Here is a 13090-nt window from a genome sequence, read left to right as displayed (position 1 = left end):
CAGGGGCCAGACAGCATCTGTGGAGAACTTGGATCGGTGATGTTGTGGGTTTAAGACCCTGCTTCAAATTGACTGAATTGATTGAAAGATGCAGCTTAGAAACAGGCCCTTCAGCTGCCGAGTCTACACCAACCATCAATCATCCGCTCACACTAGTTCTAAGTTATCCCACTTTCTCGTGCACCCCTTACACACTAGGGGCAATTTTACAGAGGGCTAATTAACTTACAAACCCACACGTCTCTGGATGTAGCAGGAAACCGGAGCATCCAAAGAGACCCACGCAGTCACAGGGAGAACCTACAAACTCCACACCGACAGCACCCGAGGTCAGTTTTGAACCTAGGTTTCTGGCTGTGAGCAGTAGCTCTACCCGCTGTGTCACTGTGCCGATTCTAAAACCAATATCCACTTGGTTTGAAACGAACACCTGCACAAAATCTGCCAATGTTCCTGCTGTGCTTCCTTTCGCATGGATTAGCCACCATTTCCAAACAGCCCCCATTGAAGAATCATTCAGTGCACAGTGACGTAGCTTCATACAGCACAGAAACAGGCCCCTTCAGTCCAATTTTCCCAAACTGACCGTGATGCTCCACTTACATTCACATGTAATATGTCCAGGTTTGTGGACAACACAAAGCCAAGCGTGAGGGTGAGCCTTGAGGAGAATGCAGAGGGGTTCCTGTTAGACTTCAGACTAAAGAGATACAGTGCGGTAACAGGCCCTCACCCTGTACACTAGCAATATCCTACATACTAGGGCAATTTACAATTTACCGAAGCCAATTAACCTACAAACCTGTATGCCTTTGGAGTGTGGGCGGAAACAGGAGCACCCAGAGAAAACCCACGTGGTCACAGGGAGAACTTACAAACTCCGTACCGACAGCACGGACAGAAAGGATCCAACCTGGGTCTCTGGCACTGTAAGGCAGAAGCGCTAACTCCACTGCTCCGGGTCGGTGTCCTGTCAGTCCAAGGTCACCCCGGACATCTCCGGCCGCCCCCAGACAGGGATGGGACACTCAGGAAAGGACGGGGGCGGTCCAGTTGCTATTCAACAGCACTTGCAGCGCCGGAGACCTGGGTTCGATCCTGACTATGGATGAAATGCAGGTCTGTAATCATGCAGCAACACAGCTGCCGAGAATGTTTATCACGAGTGACCTATGACTTGGGCATGCGCAGTTGGAAAACCAAACTCGCTTATTGTTACCTGAATGGTGAAAGGCCGGGGAAGGGGGTGACAATGCAGATCCTGTATGTGATTGTGCAGTCACAGCACAATGAACACAGTAGTGTGCAGTTGTGATCTCCTTACCTGAGGAATGATGTTCTTGCTATGGAGTGACTTGGTTCACCAGGCTGATGGAGAGAGGTCGGGAGGGTTGGGATTAGGTGGTGAAACGGTGGATATTTTTTAGTGCAGAATGTAGTTGAGACCAAATCAGTAAATATATTCAAGAGGGACTTTTATATAGTTATCATTACTGGGAAAATAGTAGGATATGTCGAGAAAGCAGAAATGGGGCACTAAATTTGGATGATTAACCCTGGCCATATTGAATGAAGGGTTTGAAGGGCCAAATGGCCTCCTTCAGTTTCAATGTTCCATATTCCTGAAGGGTAAACCCAGGATTCTGTCCCAGCCTCTGGAAATTGTATCTTTACTTTCATGAGTGAACAGGAAAGGTTTAGAGGGATATGGACCAGACCTGGATAAATGGAACTATCTTTGATGGAGCATCTTGGTTGGCATGAACGACTTGGGCCAGAGGGCCTGTTTCTGTGCTATACCTGTATGACTCTATTTGTTGCATCTGAATTGGCTTTATGCGGCGTGTTGGAGATATCGCTTCAGCCAGCTTGGCTTGAACGATGACTACAGGCGTAAACCAGAGCTGCTTCCATCTCTGGAAGCCCATGATTGGGTATGGAGCTGAGTCAGGCAGGTCCTCAGGAATGGAATGAACTGGCAGTCCAGCGAGATGTTGCCAAGTGGGTCCTGTTCCAACCTGGTCCCTTCAGTACTCGCCTGAAGGGGATGATTGAGCTGCTGGTGGCCTGTGATCAGCCTACGGTGAAAACTGGACAATGGGTTGTCAGGCACGGTCGCTACTGATACCAGATATCCCACATGGTCACAGCATTGCGCAGGTGTGTCAGTCAGGTAGTGGGCTGGAAACTGCAGGAGCTGCCAATCTGGAGATCGGGGCCTTCACACACAGAGTGGTGGGTGACAGGAGTAGTAGCGGAGGCAGATACGGTAGTGGTATTTAAGAGGCTTTTAGATGGCACATAGATATGCAGGGAATAGAGGGATATGGATCACAGGCAGGCAGAGGAAACTAGTTTAACTTGGCATCATGGTTAGCACAGACATTGTGGGCCGAAGGGCCCATTCCTCTGCTGTAATATTCCAGATTCCCTGTTGAACAGTGGTGCAGAGCATCGAGACTGAAAGGAAATGATGTCAGGTATCACTGGATTGGAAAACATGACTGCCTTTTACGTTGCTAAGAGGCACATGTTTCTAATTTACAGGGGGAAACATTCGGGCTATACTTAGCTCTGGAGGCACAGAAATATAAATCAGGCTCCTGTCTCTCGGCATAGACTCTCTCAAACTTCTCAGTGAAACAAGACACAAAAGGACTTTCAAAGATCGGCCTGTGAGATCTTGTCTCTGTGTGACACTTGATGGAAATAAATAGGATTTTCCAGCGAACAGCAAGACCATAACAGACACTGTAGCTGGGGCTTCACATTCCACAGCCGGGGAACGTCACGTGGAATTCCAGCTGCAAGGCTTCATTTATCACCGCTCCTGCCTCGGTAAACCCTCTCATCTCCTCTGAGTGGGTGAGAGCGTTGCGGATCTGTGCCCTGCAGAAGAAGGAGATCCCTCATGCAGTAGGTCATGGTACTCAATGGGATAGAGATTTGTACAGAGGGCGTGCTTCACTGCTGGACAAGACAGACGTTGGATGTTGCATTAAAGTAAGGCCTCGAAAAGCTTACAAATGCTGCAAATTTGAAACGACAGCAGGAAATTATGGATAGGGTTAGCCAACAGATCATACAGCATCTGTGGAGAAAGATGCGGGCCGCTCTGGAATCATAGAACACAAATTATAAGCAGACATAAGGAACTGCAGATGCTGGAATATTGAGTAAATCACAGTGTGCTGGAGGAACTCAACAGGCCAGGCAGCATCTGTGGAATGAATGAATAAGTGACGTTTCGGATCGGGACCCATCTTCAGACTAAGAGTTAGGAAATTGGCAAAATGAGCGACAGTGATTTGAGGGAAGTACTTTCTCGTGGTGAACGGTTTTATCTGGAGTGCATTACTGCCGGAGGTTAGGGTAACTTTCTAACGTAAATTGGATCTGTACATATAATAAATGATACTGGATGATTGTGGGGAAGGGGAGGGGGGGGGGGCAAGGGGCAAAGCTTTGATGTGTACAGGGAGAGCCAACACACATCCAAAGGGCTAAGTGGACTCTTTCAAAGCTGCTGCTGTTCCGTGATCCAACTCTTTGATTATTCTTTAACTTTCTTTAACCGCTTGTGGATCACTCATTTCATACAGTATTATTGCTGAATAAAATCTAGATTTGTTGGGAAGTATGGAATTCCTTTCCTACCTACAACCAGAGAGGCTAATACCGACAGACCGTTTTTTCATTGTAGCTCAGTACACGTGACAATAAACTAAACTGAAAAAGATAAACTGAAATACCATGGAGATCACTTTTCTTAGAGTATTATTTTATTACGTGACATGATCTAAAACAGCTTGTTCCTAGTGCATCGAACAATGTATCCTTTCCAAGAAACTGTCCCATATGCATTCCATAAACTCTTCTCCTCCACTACTTTCCCCAGTCTGATTTCACCAGTCGATCTACAACATTAAGTTCCCATAATTATTGTATTTGCTTTCCCCCACTCATTCCTCGACTAGAGTGTTCTCCAACACTATTGCTGTTTTTGCACTCATTCATCTTTTTTTTGTTAGGGTTAGAGTCATACAGCATGGAAACAGACAATTTGTCCCATCCAGTCCGTGCTGGCCCATCAAACACCCATCTACACAAACCCTACATGGTAATCTCCCCTCATTCCCATTATCCCCCTTATGATTCTACCCCTCACTACACACTAGGGGCAATCTACAGAGGGCCAATTAACCTACAAACTCACATGTCTTTGGGATGTGGCATGAAACTGGAGCACCCGGAGGAAACACATGCGGTTACGTGCAAACTCCACAAAGACAGCACCCGAGGTCAGGATCGAACCCGGGATTTTGGCGTGTGAGGCAGCAGTTCTACCAGCTGCGCCACTGTATCAGGGTGATGCCAAGATGTTTCAAGGGAGGCCAAAGGTATGAATTTAAAGGACGAGTTCGAGAGAGTGACACGAAGGAAGGTGCAGTGAGTTCAATGGTCCATCTGTCAATAAGTTCAAACCAGGGAACATGGAACAGGTGGAAGTCACTGGGGCTTCATCTGGTGTCAAGGGAACTAATGCCACATCTAGTGGTATATGGGTTCGATCCTGGAGTCACTATAAACTCTGTTGCATGGTCACCAAAAGTTGGAAATTAAATCATCCATGGCCAATGGTCACAGTTTTCCGATTCCTGTACCTTCTTCCTGATGATAGGAGTGAAATAAGAGGGTGACCAGGGTGGTGTGGGTCTCTGATGAAATGAACGCAGAACAGTACAGCTCAGGAACAGGCCCTTCGGCCTACAACGTCTGTGCTGAACATGATCCCAAGTCTAACTCTTATCTGCCTGTACATGATCTATATCTCCCCCATTCCCTCCATGTGTCTATCCACAAGCCGATTAACTGTTACTATTATATCTGCCTCCAGCACCAGCCCATGTTAAGGCCATCTGAGCCTGGCTGGAGGAGTGAGCACAAGGAGCTGGCATCAAACTCAGGAGCAAAGGAAGAAGAGAAGGGGCCATCATGCCACTGCCTGCTCATCCCACTACCATGATCCACTGGGAAACCAGACGGAGGCAGAATCCAAAAGCAATAATATTTCTACCAAACACAGCCTTCAGTTAGGCAGAGCCGAGGCTGTTGCTGTTTTAACCACTGAGAAACTGTGAAGGTTATGACTATGAGGAATTACTTACCTGAGCCAGTGCCAGAGGACACAACTCTGAGAGAATGGAGAATTGCTAATAGAATGGAGCGGCTGGGCTTGTACACTCTGGAATTTAGAAGGATAAGAGGGGATCTTATTGAAACATTTAATATTATAAAGGGTTTGGACACGCTAGAGGCAGGAAACACATTCCCGATGATGGGGGAGTCCAGAACCAGGGGCCACGGTTTAAGAATAAGGGTAAGCCATTTAGAACGAAGATGAAGAAACACTTTTTCACACAGAGAGTTGTGAGTCTGTGGAATTCTCTGCCTCAGAGAACGGTGGAGGCCGGTTCTCTGGATACTTTCAGAGAGAGTTAGATAGGGCTCTTAAAGATAGAGGAGTCAGGGAATATGGGGAGAAGGCAGGAACGGGGTACTGATTTGGGATGATCAGCCATGATCACATTGAATGGCGGTGCAGGCTTGAAGGGCCGAATGGCCACTACTGCACCTATTGTCTATTGTCTACAACTGGAGGCCATGCTCTCGTTCTGCAAAATACACTGAGATTGTGAACTGTCCAAATGTAATAGAACATAAAACAGTACAGCAGAGGAATCATCCCTTCAGCCCACATGATGCCAAGTTAAACTATTCTCCTCTACCTGCACGTTATCTACATCCCTCCATTCCTTACATATCCATTGAAATGCCTGCCTAAAAACCTCTTAATAATGCCGACATTAAATTCAATTCAACCTCTCCTTGTAGCTAATACCACGTAACTCAGGCAGCATTTTGGGAAAACAGAAATCCACTCTCGGGTGATGTTGGGTTGATTCACACTCAGAAAAACGCTGTAGTCTGGGTCTGCATGTGTCCTGCTGCAACCAAACCTAATTCTGCACATGTCCCAATTCAGCTGCTCAGCAATCAGACAGCACTGACCTTTAAACACGTGCTTTATGTGAAGAATAACTTTCGAGTCTCAGTCAAACTGCATGAACACGGGCCATTCTGCCCATCATGCCGTGCTGAGCAGTGAGTACACATGTGTATCAACCCCAATCTCCAGCATTTGGCCCAGTACTCGGGTGATTCAAGTTCTCAGCTTGACATTTCTTACCTATTGCTGGGTGTTCACTTTGTTTCTCTCGGGTAGATTCAGGTGAGCATTGTGTGAAACCATCCAGTCAAGCATTGCAGTTGGCAGGATTTCCCCTTGAAATAATCTTCAGCACAACCTAAACATCACCAAAACCGGACCACCTAGTGCCATGTAGCATAGGTCACACTATGTGATCGAATTCCTCAACCATGGGGTGAGGCCCATGTATTAGACCATGAAGGCGTGTGGTGGTAATGTTGCAGGCTGAGCAGTCAAGGTTCAGGGACAGATCCAAGGGACTGAGTTCAAATTTTACCGTGGGAAAATCCAAGTATCTATATAAATCCTAATTTAAAGCTAGTCTTAGTAACACTAACCACAAAACCACTGGTTCCGTATAAAACCCATTTGATTCACCAGTCCCACCAGGCAAGGTCTTCATTGGGCCTGGACTGTCTGTGACTCTGTACTCATCAGTGTGGTTCTCTCTCACTGCCTCCTCTGATCATGGCCCATTGGGAATGGCCAGGAAGGCCTTGCTCAGTCTGCGATGTTGATGTCCTGTGGGTGAGTGATTAATTAGAGCAGGCAGTGGGATATCCCAGGGGATCACCCCAACACTATGCCCCGGCAATTTGCTATTTAACGTGCATGATCATGACACTGCGTTTGCATTTCAAAATAGTCAGAGCACAAGGAGAGTATAAGTGTCAAGAGGTCATGATGCAGCTCTATAAAACTTGGGCAAGTCTGCATTTGGAGTATCCCCTGCAATTCTGGTCGCCCCAATTACAGGAATGATGTGGAGGCTTTGGAAAGGATGCAGAGGAGGTTTACCAGAATGCTGCCTGGATTTGAGGGCGTGAGCTGCAGGAAGAGTTTGGACAGACTTGGATTGTTTTATCTGGAACATTGGAGGCTGTGGAGAAAGCTGAGAGAAGTATATAAAATTATGAGAGACATAGACGGTCCAGGCTGGAAATGTCAAAGACTAGAGGGCACAGCTTTAAGGTAAGAGGGGCAAAGTTTGAAGGAGATATGCCATTGTTTTAGTGGTGGGTGCCTGGAATGTGCTGCCAGAGATGGAGATGGGGGCAGATACAATCTTGGTGTTTAAGAGGCTTTTGGATAGGCATATGGATATGATGAGTATGGAGGGATATGGATCACGTGCAGGCAGAGGAGATTAGTTTAACTTGGCATCATGTTCAGCACAGACATTGTGGGCCGAACGGCCTGTTCATATGCTGTACTATTCTATGTTTGATGATTCCCATCTAATCTAGGGACCTGTAGATCAAGCTCTCTAACCCTAGATTACACTGGATACTGGGTCCAGACTCTGTACATACACTCAGACAGCAGCTTGTGTGAGTCGGACGGGAGCGGGGAGAATAAGGAATGATCGTGGGCGGGACAAGTCTTTGATTATGTTGGCTGCTTTCCCAAGGCAGCGTGAGGAGTAGATGATCGCAGCTTGTGTAACAAGTGGTGAAGCTCCGCAGAGCTGGGGCCAGGGCTGACCACTGCAAGTGACACAGTGTTACAACATGAACCTACACTGCCACTCTGAACTCCAAGAAACCAGGCAATATGTTCACTTTTGTTGCTACTTCTCACGTATCTTTCAGTGACAAAAGTCCTATCGACCAATAATTGTTCTCTAAAATAGTCCTGGGGAGATTATAAAATTCTCGTTACTCAACATTCGGTTTGACATTAAAGAGGAATGAGATTGTCAGTGAGTTTTCTTTGGTTGGTTGTTTAAATCTAACTTGTGGTCATGACATACCAGACATCTCTCAATGCATAATATCCATAAAATATTTAAGATTACAGATAATGTTGCAACAAGAATCAGGGGAATGTCTTAAATTATGTTGGTATCTGGAATTTGACATTGATCAGAGCAATGCTCCACTCAATTAATTGAAGGATGCTGCCTAGAAACAGGCCCTTCGGCCCACTGAGACGATTCTGACCATCGACCGCGTGTTCACACTAGTTCTATGTTATCCCACTTTCACATCCATTTCCTAAACGCTAGGGGCAATTTGCAGAGGCCAATTAACCTACACACCCGGTCGTCTTGGGGATGTGGGCGGAAACTGGTGCACCCCGAGGAAACCCACGCAATCATAAGGAAAATGCGCAAACTCCACACAGACAGCACCCGAGGTTAGGATTGAACCTGGCGCTGTGGGGCAGCAGTTCTACCAGTTCTGCCATCCTTAAGGCTTGTTAATCGCTTAATTGTCAAAATGAAACGTATATCCATTGCTACTTTATCCAGAGTTAGATTTAGGTTGAATTTCACTGTGATACCTGACTCTTGCTACCTGCTCAGTCACAGGCAGTAGGTGAGGGTCTGCGTGGACAACTGAGTTCTTCACCACAAAGGAATTTACCCCTGTGACTGCAGCCAGTGTAAAGTTAGAAGAAGGGACTCGACCCAAAACGTCACCCATTCCATCTCTCCAGAGATGCTGCCTGTCCCGCTTATTACTCCAGCATTTTGAGTCTGCCCCTGTGACTGCTCCTTGCACAGGCTTGATCTGCCCCTGTGACTGCTCCTTGCACAGGCTTGATCTGCCCCTGTGACTGCTCCTTGCACAGGCTTGATCTGTCCCTGTGACTGCTCCTTGCACAGGCTTGATCTGCCCCTGTGACTGCTCCTTGCACAGGCTTGATCTGCCCCTGTGACTGCTCCTTGCACAGGCTTGATCTGCCCCTGTGACTGCTCCTTGCACAGGCTTGATCTGCCCCTGTGACTGCTCCTTGCACAGGCTTGATCTGCCCCTGTGACTGCTCCTTGCACAGGCTTGATCTGCCCCTGTGACTGCTCCTTGCACAGGCTTGATCTGCCCCTGTGACTGCTCCTTGCACAGGCTTGATCTGCCCCTGTGACTGCTCCTTGCACAGGCTTGATCTGCCCCTGTGACTGCTCCTTGCACAGGCTTGATCTGCCCCTGTGACTGCTCCTTGCACAGGCTTGATCTGTCCCTGTGACTGCTCCTTGCACAGGCTTGATCTGCCCCTGTGACTGCTCCTTGCACAGGCTTGATCTGTCCCTGTGACTGCTCCTTGCACAGGCTTGATTTGTAACATGCTTTTACATCAATAGTTTTGTAATTCCTTTAATATTTACTTTATGGTGTCACTAGAGAACAGTAGCATCTCCACTCTCACCATTCCTGTAATCCCCAGAATATTTGATGAGAAAATCTCTTGTGAAACTGTCCCAGGGGACACAGGGTAATGCAGCGGGTAGAGCTGCTGCCTCACAGCACCAGATACTTGGGTTCAATCCTGACCTCGGGTGCTGTCTGTGTGGCGTTTGCTTATTCTCTCTGTGATTGCATGGGTTTCCTCTGGGTGCTCCAGTTTCCTCAAACATCCCAAAGACATGTGGGTTTATAGGTTAATTGGCTCTCTGTAAATTGCTCCTAGTTTGTTGGGAGTAGGAGAAAAAGTGGGATAACACAGAGTTAGAGTGAACAGCGATAGACAGCGAGGACTTGGTGGGCTGAAGGGCCTGTTTCCCAGCTGTATTTGATGACTCAGTTTGGAATTTCCAAGTTTGATATTTCCTTGGATTCTGTATGGACAGTAACTCATGTAATTCTACTTAAGTAGACTGCCCATAGTATCAATAAATGGGATAACGTCCCAGAGATTTAAGCCAGACTGGAGCTGATGCACTACAATACTGAGAACTATATTCTGCATTCTGTATCTTCCCCTTTGCTCTACCTATTGCTCTTGAGTTTGACTTGATTGTATTTATGTACATACAGTGTAATCTGATTTGATTGAATAGCACGCAATACAAAGCTTTTAACTGTACCTCGGTACACGTGACGCTATTCAAACTAAACCTAAATCCTTTATTCCAAGACTGGTCACTAGATCATTGTATCAGCATTGCATTCTCTGCAGGAACGGCATTACACTGAATCAGGGCACAGACCACACACTGAGAAATCCTCAGTGTCAGACACAGCTAATATCACCTCTGCTCTATCAAAATGGAACTCAAACCGCTTCCTGTGAACTTGGGCTGATTTGATTCAAGTTCTCAAATGTAGTACAGATTGCAGGAAGTACAAACATTTTCCTAGGCGTGAGGGCATGGTTCCCTTTGTCCCCAGGCCATCCTCTGCCTGATGAAGGAGTTGACATCAGAGAGACCAGGTAGTGTCTGCTCATGAGGCATCCATACACCCTATCCTGCACTCTGTCTCCTTTCTCTTGTGGCACTACTTGCGGCACTCACGTGTGGTCTGATCGTACTCATGTACGATACAATTTGCCTGGAAACACACAAGGTTTGTCACTGTATTTCAGCACATGTGCCAATGATAAACCAGTACCGATACTGGTAGAATGTGTGGATGATGAATATGGAAAGTATGAAATGCAGAGCAGGAGAGACTGCCCACTGGGTCAGGCTGAACTTCCCCTCTTCTTCTTATCGAGTCCACACACAAGATTAGAAGTTGTTCAACCAGAGATGAACACACTTCTCGGCATCTGCATTCCATGGTGTCTGTCTTGTCGCTTCTTGTTCTTCTTGTGCGTGGTGGTGGAAAGATTGGTGGAAACAGGGCCGCGACGTGAACGCACTTTTCTTGATCCCAGTTGCCATTTGTCGAGGAGTCGTAGAGTCTTACAGCATGGAAACAGGCCCTTCGGCCCAACTTGCCCACATGGGCCAACATGTCCCATCTACACTTGTCTCACCTGCCTGTGTTTTGCCCATATTAGGTATGTTACAAACTTACCTTCAGCAGCGCTGCAATTCTGCCACTGGCCATGTGCGCGATTTTGGAGCATTTGAGGGGGGGGGGGGGGGGGGGGGGGTTAAAACGGGGTTTTTCCCGACCTGGCCCTGAATTATATTTGTTGGAGTGCAAGATGTTGCTAAAGAATCGTTCCTACGGCCGTTCTGTGTGTTTTTTTTTAAAAATTCACCCGACAAGTTAGTCGCTGGAATGATTTTAAAATCAGCTTCTGAAGCCGTCAATGCTGACAACTGGGACGGATTTTATGGACGACCAGGTAAATAAAGTAGTTTACTCTTATGTATAAAAGTGTTTCTTAAGATGTATTTAATTCACATTTTAAGTTGCGAAACGGTGATTTTTCCCCCCGAAGAACCGGCAGTGTATTTGCTGCCAATACGGGGGACTAAATTCACCGCATCCTGAATGTTCCAAATGGTCCCGTTCCAGAAAATCGCACTCGCAAGCTGATTTAAATGACCATTAATTTACAGGTATTAAACATTAAATTCCTTCCATTTGGCCTATAAACCCATGACAATGAGACTTAAAAATTATGTTATATTCTGAATTCTTGTGTGAATGTTATTTGGACACTTAGGCTATTTAAAAATGTTAATCTATTCTTAAGAAATGGATAGATGTTTAGATCTAGTAATTGAATTTTGTAATTAGCTACAATTAGGTAACTAACTAATTATATGCTTTAATTTCAAGTCATCTAAGTAAGATTGTTTCATATTTGTTTCAGAATGCTTCAACCTATAATAACTAAAAATTTATTTCAGTTCTCTTAAATTTTAAGAAAGTTATCGGCTTTTAAATGTTCTCGATCATAGCTTTTGTGTTAAGTCAATGAAAAAGCAATAGGGAACAAGATGCCAATTTCCGAGTATGAAAATGGCCATAACTTTTTTAATACTGAAGATATGAAAGTGAATTAGGTGTCAAATTAAACTTATTTTTATGCTTTATATGATGAGATAAATTAAAGACTTGATTTTTAAAATCTCAAAATGTTGTAACATTGCTACCCATATCCCTCTAATCCTATCCTATTCATGTACCTGTCTAAATGGCTCTTAGACTTTGCGATAGTACCTCACCTTAAAACCTATGTCCTCTGGTTCTCGATTTCCCTACTCTGGGCAAAAGTGCATCTACCCGATCAATTCCTCTCATGATTTTTTACTCTCAGAGAGAACACAAAAAGGAGGAAAAAAAGGTTGTGCTGACATTGAAACAGGAAAATGCAGATGCTGGTTAATACACAAAAGGACATATTGCTGGATTAACTAAGCGGGTCAGACAGCATCCATGGAGAACATGGGTAGGTGATATTTCAGGTCAGGACCCTTCTTCAGACATTTGCTGTTGGATGTCTGAATAATCAGGTCACCTGAAGATGGTTTGGTAAACTTCCATTCACTCATTCACTCTGCTCATTCTCAATCGCTGCTGAAGCCCATTACCTTTGGTCAGGAGTTTGCTGCATTTTACACGATTATAATTACAAAACCCAATTACCACAGGTGAGTGTCTCACACACAGCTGGGGACAGCCAGGAATTTATCTGTGGCTAAAGGGCCTGTCCCACTGACGCAACCTTTCAACGACTGTCTTCGACCTTCAAGCTCGAGGGCACTCGCCTGAAAAACCTCCAGCTGGATCGACCGTCAGCGACGAAACCGCGAGCAGCATCGACTGACCACACACACACACGCGCGCGTAAAGTTTAGCGGGCATGTTACATTACCGGTCGGTTTTCCTTGGGCCTGAAAACTCCAATGAGCCAATTAAAATGCCCAGTCAGCGAAGGAGATTCCTTACGGCTGCCTCGACTGCCTGTAACTCTATAGCAACCCCACTCCACTGCACTACGAGTTTGAAAGAACCATGCCGACCAATTTTTACTCGTGGAAAATCTTTCAACATGCTGAAACATTTTCCTCGATCAAACTGAGGCCACGAGTATATGGGAACTTCCCTCATGCATGAAGGGGAGTTCCAGTAATCTTATAGGACCTCCTAGGACCACGTGTCGACCATGCTGTGAGTTTGACTCGAGGGCAAA

The sequence above is a fragment of the Amblyraja radiata genome, chromosome 27 (genome assembly GCF_010909765.2).
Source record: "Amblyraja radiata isolate CabotCenter1 chromosome 27, sAmbRad1.1.pri, whole genome shotgun sequence".
Taxonomy (NCBI): Eukaryota; Metazoa; Chordata; class Chondrichthyes; order Rajiformes; family Rajidae; genus Amblyraja; species Amblyraja radiata.
The sequence above is the reverse complement of the archived record's forward strand: the minus strand, read 5'-3'. Positions refer to the sequence as shown.